The sequence below is a fragment of the Ranitomeya variabilis genome, chromosome 2 (assembly GCF_051348905.1).
Source record: "Ranitomeya variabilis isolate aRanVar5 chromosome 2, aRanVar5.hap1, whole genome shotgun sequence".
NCBI classification, from domain to species: Eukaryota; Metazoa; Chordata; class Amphibia; order Anura; family Dendrobatidae; genus Ranitomeya; species Ranitomeya variabilis.
In genome coordinates this window covers 719549855-719564585 of record NC_135233.1, presented here as the reverse complement: position 1 = coordinate 719564585, position 14731 = coordinate 719549855, and the positions used below count along the sequence as shown (strand labels likewise).

At 42.0% G+C, this 14731-nt stretch overlaps 1 protein-coding gene across 1 annotated transcript in view; it reads right to left on the bottom strand.

The window, feature by feature from the left end:
* The window catches only part of RFX6 (regulatory factor X6), a 257787-nt gene that overhangs the window by 183146 nt on the left and 59910 nt on the right, over nt 1-14731 (bottom strand). The gene's annotated exons all lie outside the window — the stretch shown is intronic.

Here is a 14731-nt window from a genome sequence, read left to right as displayed (position 1 = left end):
ACGGTCCGGGGGGAGAACACCAGCCCCCTAGAGCTTCCAGCAAAGGTCAGGATATATATTTGGAACAAGCTGGACAAAAATACAAACCCAAAACAAAATAGCAAAAAGCAAAAAGCGGACTTAGCTGATATAACTGGAACCAGGATCAGTAGACAAGAGCACAGCAGACTAGCTCTGATAACTACGTTGCCAGGCATTGAACTGAAGGTCCAGGGAGCTTAAATAGCAACACCCTTAACTAACGACCCAGGTGCGGATAAAAGGAATGACAGAAAAATCAGAGTCAAAAAACTAGTAACCACTAGAGGGAGCAAAAAGTAAATTCACAACATGGGGCTAAAGTTAGGGTTAGTGCTGGGGCTAAAGCTAGGGTTAGGGTTAAAGTTAGGGTTAGGGTTGGGGCAAAAGTTAGGGTTAGGGTTGGGGCTAGAGTTGGTGTTAGGGTTTGGATTAAATTTACGGTTGGGTTAGGCGTGTGTCAGGGTTAGGGGTGTGGTTAGGGTTATGGTTAGGGTTGTGATTAGGGTTAAGGGTGTGTTGGGGTTAGGGGTGTGTTGGGGTTGGGATTACGGTTAGGGGTGTGTTCGGGTTGAAGTTAGCATTGGGGGTTTCCACTGTTTAAGCACATCAGGAGCTCTGCAAATGCAATGTGACACCTGCAGGCCATTCCATCAAAGTTTGCATTCCAAAACAACACTTTTTCCCTTCCGAGCCCAGACGTGCGCCCAAACAGTGGTTTACCCCAACACTTGGAGTATCATCACTCTCAGGACAAATTGGACAACAACTATTATGGTGCAATTTCTCCTGTTACCCTTGGGAAAATAAAAATTTGGGGGCTAAAATATAATTTTTGTGTGAAAAAAATGATTTTTTATTTTCACGACTCTGCATTATAAACTTTAGTGAAACACTTGGGGGTTCAAAGTTCTCACAACACATCTAGATAAGTTCCTTGGGGGATCTAGTTTCCAATATGGGGTCACTTGTGGGGGTTTTCTACTGTTTAGGTACATCAGGGGCTCCACAAATGCAACGTGACGCCCGCAGACCATTCCATCAAAGTCTGCATTCCAAAACGGCACTCGTTCCCTTCCGAGCTCTGCCATGCACCCAATCGTTGTTTCCCCCCACATATGAGGTATCAGCATACTCAGGGCAAATTGCACAACAACTTTTGGGGGTCCAATTTCTCCGGATACCCTTGGGAAAATAAAAAAATGGGGTGAAAATGATTTTTTTATTTTAACGGCTATATATTATAAACATTAGTGAAACAATTTGGGGTTCTAAGTGCACACCACACATCTAGATAAGTTCCTTAGGTGGTCTAGTTTGCAAAATGGGGTCATTTAAGGGGAGTTTCCACTGTTTAGGCACATCAGAGGCTCTCAAAACGTGACATGGCGTCTGATCTCAATTACAGCCAATTCTGCGTTGAAAAAGTCAAACGGTGCTCCTTCCCTTCCGACCTCTGCCATGCACCCAAACAGTGGTTTACCCCCACATATGGGGTATCAGCGTACTGAGGACAAATTGCACAACAACTTTTTGGGTCTACTTTCTGCTGTTGCCCTTGGGAAAATAAAAAAAATGGGGGTGAAAGATAATTTTTGTGAAAAAAATATGATTTTTTATTTTTATGACTCTACATTATAAACTTCTGTGAAGCACTTGGGGGTTCAAAGTGTTCACCACACATCTAGATAAGATCCTTAGTGGGTCTAATTTCCAAAATGGTGTCATTGTGGGAAGTTTCCACTGTTTATGCACATCAGGGGATCTCCAAACATGACATGGTGTCCTATCTCAATTCGAGACAATTTTGCATTTAAAAGTCAAATGGCGCTCCCTTCCGAGCTCTGACATGAGCCCAAACATTTTGTTTACCCCCACAAATGGGGTATCAGCATACTCAGGACAAATTGTACAACTTTTGGGGTCCAATTTCTCCGACTACCCTAGGTAAAATAAAACAAATTGGATCTGAAGTAATTTTTTTGTGAAAAAAAGTTAAATGTTCATTTTTTTTTTTTAAACATTTCCAAAATTCATCTGAAGCACATAAACGGTTCATAAACTTCAGTTTTTGGAATGGTGTCACTTTTTGATATCTTGTATCATATAGACCCCTCAAAGTGACTTCAAATGTGATGTTGTCCCTAAAAAAAATTGCTGGTCAAATTTTAACCCTTATAACTCCCTAACAAAAAAAGTTGGTTCCAAAATTGTGCTCATGTAAAGCAGACATGTGGGAAATGTTACTTATTAAATATTTTGTGTAACATATCTCTGTGATTTAAGGGCATGAAAATTCAAAGCTGGAAAATTGTGAAATTTTCAAAATTTTCGCCAAATTTCAGTTTTTTTCACAAATAAACGCAAGTAATATCAAAGAAAGTTTACCACTATCATGAAGTACACTACGTCACGAGAAAACATTGTCAAAATCACCGGGATCCGTTGAAGCATTCCAGAGTTATAACCTCATAAAGGGACAGTGGTCAGAATTGTAAAAAATTTTCCTGATCATTAACGTGCAAACCACGGGTAAAGGGGTTAAAAAATGTTTTTTAAAATTTTGTTGTAAAAATGAGAAATCGCTGGTCATGGTCAACTGTTATCCTTTGTAACTTCCTAACAAACAAAAAAATGTTTCAAAAATTGTGCTGATTGTATACTAGACATGTTGGAAATGTTATTTATTAACTATTTTGTATGACATGACTCAGATTTAACGGAGTAAAAATAAAAAAAATTAAAATTGTAAAAAATTTAAAATTTTCTCAAAATTTTAGACTTTTTCACAAATAAATGCAAGTCACATTAAAGAAATTTAGCACTATCATGAAGTACAACATGTCACAAGAAAATAATCTCAGAATCAGTGGGATCTATTGAAGCGTTCCATAGTTATGACCTCATAGAGTGACAGTGGTCAGAATTGTAAAAATTTGTCTGGCTTTGGGATGAAGGGGTTAAAGGAAACATGTTAGTAGGATCAACCCACTATATCAATATGTAGGTGATAGGAAGCTGAACATATTGAAACTTTTATATCTACAATCCAACGTCTTTTTTCAGAGAAATCCACATTGTTCTTATATGTAAAAACATCTTCCAAGCTATGAGGATAACATTGCATGGAAGATATCTCTGCCTCCAGAGCTTATTTTAACTAAAAGTGGGAGATACCAGTGTAAGACAATTAACTAACACAGAACAGGAGAAATTTGATTTGTCTTCTTGCAAACATATTTTTACAGCTCTCTGAGTGAGTTCTGCTGTATTGCAACAATATTGCAACCCTTTTTACTACTCACTTTATTTTGTCTCCAATCAACTCCAATAAATGGTATGATCCATTGGTTCATTTTCTCTATATGCACCTTTTCCCACAGCAATTTGCTGTATCCTTTGTTTCCCCATTTACAATATCTCTGGCCATAAACAAGATTGCTCAACAACAGCCACTTTTAATTAGTCCTATCCATTTTTATTTCATTTAACTATGAGACTAACAATAATTATAAAACTCAGACATATTGTTACAACTACATTCAAACTATTACTATCAGTATCATCCAAACTGAGAACCATATAGCGATAAAAAAAAAGTATCTAATAACTAATTGCAAATAACAGACCAAAAAGTAAACCAGTACTGGACATTTCACCAGAGTATATATCCTAAAAGAGACTTGGAGTATGAGATCCAAAACGTATTATAAATAACAAAAGATGTTTTATTAATCACATGACATAATAATAGCAGGTATGATAAATACACAGAAAGCAAAAAGTTAAAGACAATGGCACACAATGTCAATGAACTACACACCTACAAAAATAGTAGCAGACATTGGGAATCAAGATACATAGGTAGTAACAGTTGGAGCAGACAATGGTGGTATAACCATATGAGTTGCCAGGTGAAAGTTACAAGAACCCTGTTAAATAACATGGATCCCATATGGGAAAATGCCAATTATGAACGATAAGAGCTCCCTAGTATCTACAGGGTGGGCCATGTATATGGATACACCTAAATAAATTGGGAATGGTTGGTGATATCAACTTCCTATTTGTGGCACATTAGTACATGGGAGGGGGAAAACTTTTCAAGATGGGTGGTGACCATGGCGGCCATTTTGAAGTCGGACATTTTGGATCCAACTTTATTTTTACAATGGGAAGAGGGTCATGTGAAACATCAAAGTTATTGAGAATTTCACAAGAAAAATAATGGTGTGCTTGGTTTTAACATAACTTTATTCTTTCATGAGTTGTTTACAAGATTCTCTTTGTTTACAGCCATTGACATGTCGCAGAAGTTAACACGTGAAGAGCGGATAGAAATTGTGTTGATGTCTGGTGAACACAGTACCAGGGTCATTGCAGCGGATTACATTGCATGACACCCTACGCAAGAAAACTGTCACCATTCCCATTTGATTTAGGTGTATAAATATAAATGGCCCACTCAAAAAAATTTGCCTCATCACTGAGCATAATGTTCTGTGTGTTTTTGTTTTGCCCATTCTGCAAATTCAGCACACTGATCTGGCATCAGTCGAACATCCCTTCAGCGGATATTAGCTACTCACAAATGGCAGCCTTACAAAATCCAGCTGCTGCAGCATTTCAACGAGGATGACCCACATCTGAGCGCTGAAATTGCAGAATGGGCAAAACAAAAATTGGAACAGGACCCTTAGTTTACACAGAACATTTTGTTCAGTGATGACACAAACTTTTTTGGGTGGGAATTTATATTTATACATCTTAATGTAATGGGAATGGTGACAGTTTTCTTGCGTAGGGTGTCTTGTATTGAAATCTGCAGCAATTACCCGGGTACTGCGTTAACCAGACATCAACACAATTTCTATCCGTTCCTCACATTTTAACCTCTGCGGCATGTCAATAGCTGTAAACAAAGAGAAACTTGGAAATAACTCATGAAAGAATAAATTTACGTTAAAACCAAACCCACCATTGTTTTTCTTGTGAAATTAAGTTTGATGTGTCACATGACCCTCTTCCCAATGAAAAAATAAACTTGGATCCAAAATGGCAGACTTCAAAATGGCTGCCATGGTCACCACCCACCTTGAAAAGTTTTCCCCCTCCCATATACTAATGTGCCACAAATAAGAATTTGATATCACCAACTATTCCCATTTTATTTAGGTGCATCCATATTCATGTCCCACCCTGTAGATATACTGGTATGCCATGATAATTTTAAAAAGAGTAACAACCATAACAACAGTATATAGAACTTTGCAGGGAAAGGTAGCATATCAAAGTGTTATATGGAGGAGCCAGGCATACAAAGTCAAAAGAAGAGTCTTACACATAGTGACCTGAGTGTGGACAAGCTGAAATGGCAGCCCCAGTAGGCTGGCGTTAGGGTCAGGCAGACCAGGCAGCTGCCTAGGGCCCCCCTCCTCCAGGAGCCCCCAGCCAGTGGCATGCCGCTAATAGCGGCATACCACGTGGCCACTGTGGTGCCCGTAAGAGGGGCTCGGCACTGCCCCCCCACATTGTGAATTCAACTTATTAGCACCATAGACACTGACACAGTTGATAGCAGTGATGGAGGAGAGAGCATCAGGTGACACTCTGTCTCCCATCAATCCCACTCTGCTTGTGACTCAGTAGGCGAATGATGATGTCATATAATTGTGTGCCACGCTGAGCCAGCAGTGGAGCTGATGACACCAGAGCAGGGCCTGCAGCAGTGTGGGGAATAAGAATGAGAGGTAAGTATTGTATATGTGTGCTGTGTGAGTGTTTATGTATGTGCATATATGTGTATGTGTGTATGTATGTGTATATGTGTATGTGTGTAGTGTGTGGGCTGCATTATACTATGTGAGTGTGTGGGCTGCATTATACTATATGTGTAGGGGCTGCATTATACTATGTGTGTAGGGGCTGCATTATACTGTGTGTGTTGCATTATACTATGTGTTTATGGGGACTGCATTATACTATGTGTGTAGGGGCTGCATTATCCTGTGAGTGGTGGGTTGCATTATGCTATGTGTGTGGGGGCTGCATTATACTGTGTGTGGGGGCTGCATTATATGTGTGTGGGGGGCTGCATTCTATGTGTGTGGGGTCTGCATTATGCTATGTGCGAGGGGGTTGTATTATACTGTGAGTGTGTGGGTCTACACTATACTGTGTGTGTCTGCATTATAGTGTGTGTGTGTAGGGGGGCTGCACTATACTCTGAGGGGGCTGCGGTATACTCTGAGAGGGCTGCTTTATATCATGTGTGGGGGGCTGCAGTATACTCTATGAGGGGGGCTGCAGTATACTCTGAGGGTGGGCTTCGTGTCAAACAAGCTATGGAGGCAGAGTTATCTTCCAGGCACCATCCTCCCCAGACCCTGGAAGAGGTTATTTACATAAAGGAATAAAAGATGATTTCTTAGCAACAACAAGGCATCTGATATGAGAAGTACAGGTAGGACTTTTATCAGCAGTCTAAAACCTGTATACCTATATTAACCCCTTCATGACCCAGCCTATTTTGACCTTAATGACCTGGCCATTTTTTGCAATTCTGACTAGTGTCCATTTATGAGGTAATAACTCAGAAATGCTTTAATGGATCATAGCGATTCTGATTTTATTTTTTCGTGACATATTGGGCTTCATGCTAGTGGTAAATTTAGGTCGATAATTTTTACGGTTATTTGTGAAAAAATCAGAAATTTGGCAAAAATGTTGAAAATGTCACAATTTTCAAATTTTGACTTTTTATTCTGTTAAACCAGAGAGTTATGTGACACAAAATAGTTACTAAATAGCATTACTCAGATATCAACTTTACATCAGCACAATTTTGGAAACAACATTTTCTTTTGCTAGGAAGTAATAAGGGTTAAAATTTGACCAGCGATTTCTCATTTTTACAGAAAAATTTACAAAACCATTTTTTTAGGGAACACCTCACATTTGAAGTCACTTTGAGGGGTCTATATGGCTGAAAATACCCAAAAGTGAAACCATTCTAAAAACTGCACCACTCAAGGTACCCAAAACCACATTCAAAAAGTTTATTAACCCTTCAGATGTTTCACAGCAGCGGAAGCAACATGGAAGGAAAAAATGAACATTTAACTTTTTAGTCACAAAAATGATCTTTTAGCAACAATTTTTTTATTTTACCAAGGGTAAAAGGAGAAACTGGACTGTGAAAGTTATGGTCCAATTTGTCCTGAGTACACTGATACCCCATATGTGTGGGGAACCACTGTTTGTGCACGTGACAGGGTTTGGAAAGGAAGGAGCGCCATTTGACTTTTTGAATTAAAAGTTGGCTCCAATCTTTAGCGGACAACATGTCGCGTTTGGAGAGACCCTGTGAGCCTAAAGATTGGAGCTCACCACAAGTGACCCCATTTTGGAAACTAATTTCCCCAAGGAACTTATCTAGATACATAGTGACCACTTTAAACCCCCAGGTGCTTCACAAATTGATCCGTAAAAATGAAAAAGTACTTTTTTTTCACAAAAATATTCTTTTAGTCTCAATTTTTTTCATTTTCACATGGGCAACAGGATAAAATGGATCCTAAAATTTGTTGGTCAATTTCTCCTGAGTAAACTGATACCTCATATGTGGGGGTAAACGACTGTTTGGGTGCATTGCATGGCTCGTAAGGGAAGGAGCACCATTTGACTTTTTGAATGGAACATTAGCTCCAATCGTTAGCGGACACCATGTTGCGTTTAGAGAGCCCGTGTGTGCCTAAACATTGGAGCTTCCACACAAGTGACCCCATTTTGGAAACCAGACCTCCCAAGGAAATTATCTAGATGCATAGTGAGCACTTTAAACCCTCATGTGCTTCACAAATTGATCCGTAAAAATGAAAAAGTACTTTTTTTTCACAAAATGTCCTTTTAGTCTCAATGTTTTCATTTTCACATGGGCAACAGGTTAAAATGGATCCTAAAATTTGTTGGGCAATGTCTCCTGAGTAAACCCATAACTCATATGTGGGGTAAACCACTGTTTGGGCGCATGGCAGGGCTCGTAAGGGAAGGAGTGCCATTTGACTTTTTGAATGGTAAATTAGCTCCAATCGTTAGCGGACACCATGTCGCGTTTAGAGAGCCCATGTGTGCCTAAACATTGGAGCTTCCCCACAAGTGACAACATTTTGGAAACTAGACCCCCCAAAGAACTTATCTAGATGTGCGGTGAGCACTTTTAACCCCCAAGTGCTTCACAGAAGTTTATAACGCAGAGCCGTGAAAATAAAAAATCATTTTTCTTTCCTCAAAAATTATTTTTTAGCCCGCACTTTTTTATTTTCACAAGGGTGACAGGAGAAATTGGACCGCAAAAGTTGTTGTCCAGTTTATCCTGAGTATGCTCGTACCCCATATGTGGGAGTAAACCACTGTTTGGGCGGACGTCGGGGTTCGAAAGGGAGAGAGCACCAATTGACTTTTTGAACTCAAGATTGGCTGGAATCAATAGTGGCGCCATGTCACGATTGGAGACCTACTGATGTGCCTAAACAGTGGAAACCCCTCAATTCTAACTCCAACAATAGCCCCAACACATCCCTAACCCTAATCCCAACTCTAACCATGACCCTAATCACAACCCTAACCCCAACACACCCCTAACCACAACCCTAACCCTAATCCCAACTCTAACCACAACCCTAACCCCAATACACCCATAACCCTAATCCCAACCATAACCCTAACCACAAGCCTAACCCTAACCCCAACACACCCCTAACCCTAGTCTTAACCCAAATTCCAACCCTAACCCTAATTCCAACCCCAACTCTAATTCCAACACTAAGGCTATGTGCCCACATTGCGGATTTGTGAGCGGATTTTTCCGCACCACTTTTGAAAAATCCGCAGGTAAAACGCACTGCGTTTTACCTACGGATTTACCCCGTATTTCCAGTGTTTTTTGTGCAGATTTCACCAGCGGATTCCTATACAGGAACAGGTGTAAAACGCTGCAGAATCCGTACAAAGAATTGACATGCTGCGTAAAATACCGAGAGGTATTTTACGCACAATGGGCACAGTGGATTTGGTTTTCCATAGGTTTACATGGTACTGTAAACGTGATGGAAAACTGCTATGAATCCGAAGCGGCCAATCAGCAGCGGATCCGCAGCGAAATCCGCACCATGTGCACATAGCCTAATTCTAACCCTAGCCATAACCCTAACCCTAATTACAACCCTAACCCTTATTGCAACCCTAACCCTAACCATAGTTCTAACCCTAACTCTAACCTTAGTTCTAACCCTAACCCTAGTTCTAACCCTAACCCTAACCCTAGTTCTAACTCTAACACTAGTGGAAAAATAAAAATAAATATATTTTCTTTATTTTATTATGTTCCCTACCTATGGGGTGATAAAGGGGGGTTTATTTACTATTTTTTTATTTTTATCACTGTGATATGATCTATCACAGTGATCAAAATGAATGAACGAATCTGCCGGCCAGCCAGCAGATTCGGAAGATGGTGGTGCCCATGCAGAAGACGGACGGACACCAGGAGGTACACCGGAGCTCGGTAAGTGTGCAGGGGGTGAGATCGGAGCACTGGGGGAGTGGATAGGAGGACAGAGGGGAACAGAGGATAGCACGGAAGACAGAGGGGAGGAGATCGGTGGCGGTGGCGAGGGCAGATCGTGGTCTCCAGCCATGGCCGATGATATTGCAGCATCGGCCATATCTGGATTGTAATATTTCACCAATTTTCATTGGTGAAATATTACGATTGCTCTGATTGAAAGTGAAAGTGAAATGTCACTTTCAACAGCCAATCAGAGCGATCGTAGCCACAGGGGGGAGAAGCCACCCCCCCTGGGCTCAAGTACCACTCCCCCTGTCCCTGCTGGTCGGGTGAAATTACAGTTAACCCTTTCACCTGATCTGCAAGAACGCGATCCTGCCATGACGCCACATAGGTGTCACAGGTCGGATTGGCACCGACTTTCATGACGCCTATGTGGCATCACAGGTCGGGAAAGGGTTAATAGTTTAGATAGATATTGTTCTAGCAAATATATTGCAAAGAATACATTTGCAAAATGTCAGTCTGCGCAGTGTTTCACATAAGTGCATCATAGAAGTGAGGAGCTATGAATTAATCCAGAATGTAATATGATGTATAAAGACTGTACCCTGCCATCTGCCACCATTGCACTCTAATCATCATGTCCATTTATCTAATCTGTCTACAGATACATGACCCAGTTTTCCACACTGACTTTCCCTACCTCTGCTACTTGCAACCACTTGGTACATGACCCAGCTTTCCACACTGACTTTCCCTACTTCAGCTTCTTGATATGCTTTTCAACTAATCCCTGCTATACCCCCAATGTTATTTATGGCCTCCTTGTTTACTCTGTCTTGATCATCCTGCATCTGGCTCACTCTTAATTATCTGACCAAGATGAGCACAGACCACTTTCCTCAGCTCCACACCTGAATGCATTTTCTAGCAAATGCATTGCAAACAATACATCTGCAAGACGTCAGTCTGCCCAGGGATTCACATAAGTGCATCATTGAAATGTGGAGTTATGAATTAATCCAGAATGTAATATGACGTATACAGACTGTACCCTGCCATCTGCCACCATTGCACTATAATCAGCATGTCTATTTATCTACTCATCCTACAGATACGTGACCCAGTTTTCCACACTAATTTTCCCTACCTCTACTACTTGCAGCTACTTGGCACATGACCCAGCTTTCCACACTGGCTTTCCCTAACTCTGCCACTTGCAACCACTTGGTAGGTGACCCAGCTTTCCACACTGACTTTCCATACCTCAGCTTCTTGATGTGCTTTTCAACTAATCCCTGCTATACCCCAAATTTAATTTATGACCTTCTTGTTCACTCTGTCTTGATCATCCTGCATCTGGCTCACTCTTAATTATCTGACCACGATGAGCACAGACCACTCCCCTCAGCTCCACTACTGAATGCATTTTCTAACAAATATATTGCAAACGATACATCTACAAGACTTTAGTCTTCCCAGTGCATCACTTAAGTGCATCATAGAAGTGTGGAGCTATGAATTACTCCTGAATTGAACCAGAAGGGAAGGGAAGGTACCTGTATACATAGTCATTATAAACAATGCTTCTGTCTGTTTTCACTCTCACCCCTATAAACCTTCCCTTTCTACTAACCCCTAGTAATCCCTACACCTAGTAAGGAGCTGGTCATTTCTACCTCAAACCTTCCTATCCATCTCACCTTTTCATCAGATCTGTTCCTTAACATACAATCCTCTGTCTCCAAACACAGTCAGCCCCCTCCTGCTCCCACCTACTAACACTCTCTCTGCTCCTCCTAACTGCTGGTGATATTTCTCCAAATCCTGGTCCTCCTCACCACATCCCCACAGTCATTTCTAATTCCCATCCACACTCGATCATAAATATCTGTAGCCTCTCTAACCTTATACCCATTCACCCAGCCCCTGCTTCCCCAGTCACAATAACAGGAGCTCTATGGAGTGTTCGCTCTGTCTGCAACAAACTTACCCACATCTATAATATTTTTATTACTAACAAACTTTCCTTCCTCACTATCACTGAAACCTAGCTCACCCCCTCTGACACAACCTCTACAGCTGCACTTTCATATGGTGGATTCCACCTTTTCCACACACCCTGCCCCAGCAGCAAGTATGTGGAGGATTTAGTTTTTTTCCTGTCAGATTTTTCACCAAAATCCCACTGCCATCCTCTGTTACCCTACCTTCCTTTTAGGTGCACTCTATGCGCATCTACTACCCCACCAACCTCCAGCTGGCTGTCATTTACTGCTCCTCAGGGCCAGCCACCACCTTCTTCGACCACTTCACAACCTGTGTCCTTCATTTCCTCTCCGCTCACATCCTCACTATCATCATGGGAGACTTCAAGATCCCCATTGACACTTCCCTGTCAGCTGTCACTTAACTTCTATCTCTCACATCCTCCTTCGACCTCCCTCAATGGTTTTCTGCAGCCACTCACAAAGATAGCCACACACTGGACCTCATCTTCACCCGCCTCTTCTCCCTATCTAACCTCTGTAACTCACCTCACTTCCCTCTCCTCTCCAGGTCCACAATTACCACCCCACAAACTTGCAAACCCTCGCAGAAATCTTAAACACCTCGATCCACACTCATTTTCTGAATCCCTTCTCCCTCTTACTGACATAAGTTCCCTACACAATGTGGATGCCACTGCTGCTTTATATAACTGTTAGAATCTGTTTTGTTTTTGACCATCTGCCATCTTGTTGTGGTTTTCTGGCTGCTGGTCTTTTTCCCCTGGTGCTGGGTTGTCTTAGGTCAGGTGATTGTATCACCATTTATTACCCAGCATCTGCCTCCCATTCCTTGCTGGACAACAGTGTTAATCCACTAGAGTTCTGGCTAGGTGCTTTGATAGCTTTCTGTGTTTGATATTGTGCAGTTCTGGGACCCCCAGTTCTGCTATCCTTAGTTTCTGTTTTCAGCTGGTTTCTGCAGCCATCTCTGTGTTTTCTATTAGGAGGTGACCTGTTTTATACCCAGTCCTTAGATCTTTCAGTGACCTCCTTCCTCCTATTTATAGGTCTTCGCTGAGATCGTCGGTGGGTCTATTCGCAAGGAATGGGTCACCCACTCCATCGTAGGGTATCAGCCTAGTCTCAGTGCAGGGTCAGTTTTCCTCCCTTCTATTCTACTTCTGTGTTGCAGTTCCGTAACAATAACACCACAATAGCTGCAGCTTTTGAATCGATTTCCCCTCTTACACAAAGAAAAGCTTGCAAAGTCAACAGACAACTCTGGCACATCAGCCTGACCAAAGAACTGAGACAGGCTACCAGGATTGCTGAGCGGAAATGTAAAAGACCCCACTCCAACAAGCACTTCACTGCATTCAAACAGTCCCTCGCTACTTTCAAGACCACACTCACCACAGCAAAACAAACCTACTTCTCATCTCACATATCCTCCCTGTCTCACAACCCTAAACAGCTATTCAACGCTTTCAATTCTCCCCTCCACTTATCTCAGCTGAAGACTTTGCCTCATTCTTCGAGCAGAAGATTGATAACATCAGAGAAAGCTTTGGCCTACAACCCTCATAACCCCTCTTTCTAACTGCTCTGCCCTCCTCTTCTAAAACCAATGTCTCCACCATTACAGAAGATCAACTTTCTGCCCTACTCTCAAGATCACATATCAACACCTGTGCGCTTGACCCAATTGAATCCCACTTCATCCCAAACCTCACCAGTCTTCATCCCAACCACAACCCATCTCTTCAACCTATCACTAACAACTGGTGATTTCCAATCATGCTTAAAACATGCTTCAATCACACCCATCCTCAAAAAGCCCTCCTTTGACCCATCCTCTGTTTCTAGCTATCGCCCTATATCATTTCTCCTTTATGCCTCAAAACTACTGGAACAATATTTCCATTTCGAATTGTCCTCACACCTCTCTTCCTGCTCCCTCTTTGACCGCTTACAATCTGGCTTCTGACCACATCACTCCACTAAAACTGCCCTAACAAAAGTCATCAATTACCTACTAACATCCAAAGCCAAGCAACACTACTCTGTCCTCTTCCTCCTGGACCTGTCCTCTGCCTTGGACACAGTGGACCACTCCCTATTACTACATACCCCCTCATCCCTTGGCTTCACAAACTTGGCCCTATCTTCAACCTCATCATACCTAACAGACTGGACATTCAGCATCTCCCACTCGCACACCACCTACTCACCTCGCACCCTATCTGTCGGAGTCCCACAAGGTTCAGTCCTAGGACCCTTGCTCTTCTCCATTTACACCTCTGGCCTAGGACAGCTCATGGAATCTCATGGCTTACAGTATCACTTCTATGATGATGACACACAGATATACCTCTCTGGACCCTATATCACCTCCCTACTAACCAGAATCTCACAATGTCTGTATGCTATTTCATCCTTCTTCTAAAACTTAATAAGAACAAAACAGAATTCATCATTGTTCCCCCATCTCACTCAACTCCCCCAGCAGAAATATCCATTAAAGTAAATGGTTGCTCACTCTCCCCAGTCCCACAAGCTAGCTGCTTTGGGGTAATCCTTGACTTTGATCTCTCCTTCAAACCACAATGCCAACAACTTTCCACTTCCTGCTGTCTTCAACTCAAAAATATTTCCCTGATCCATACATTCCTCAACCAACAATCTGCAAAAACTCTAGTCTATGCCCTCATCATCTCCCGCCTTGACTACTGCAACCTCCTACTTTGTGACCTCCCTTCTAACACTCTCACATCCCTCCAATCTATTCTAAACTCTGTTGCCCGACTAATCGAACTGTCCCCCCACTATTACCCAGAACATCCCCCCTTCTCTGGAACTCTCTACCCCAGCATATCAGACCCTCAGTCTAACAGACTTTTGTCTACCATGGAAACATTAAAAGGGAACCTGAAGACCTAGCTCTTTCAACAAGCCTACAACCTGCAGTAACGACCAAACCGCTACACAACCAGCTCTACCCTCACCTACTGTATCTTCACGCATGGCTTGTAGATTGTGAGCCCTTACAGGCAGGGTCTTCTCTTCTCCTGTACTAGTCGTGACTTGCATTGTTTCAGATTATTGTACTTGTTTTTATGATGTATGCCTCTCTTCACATGTAAAGTGCCAT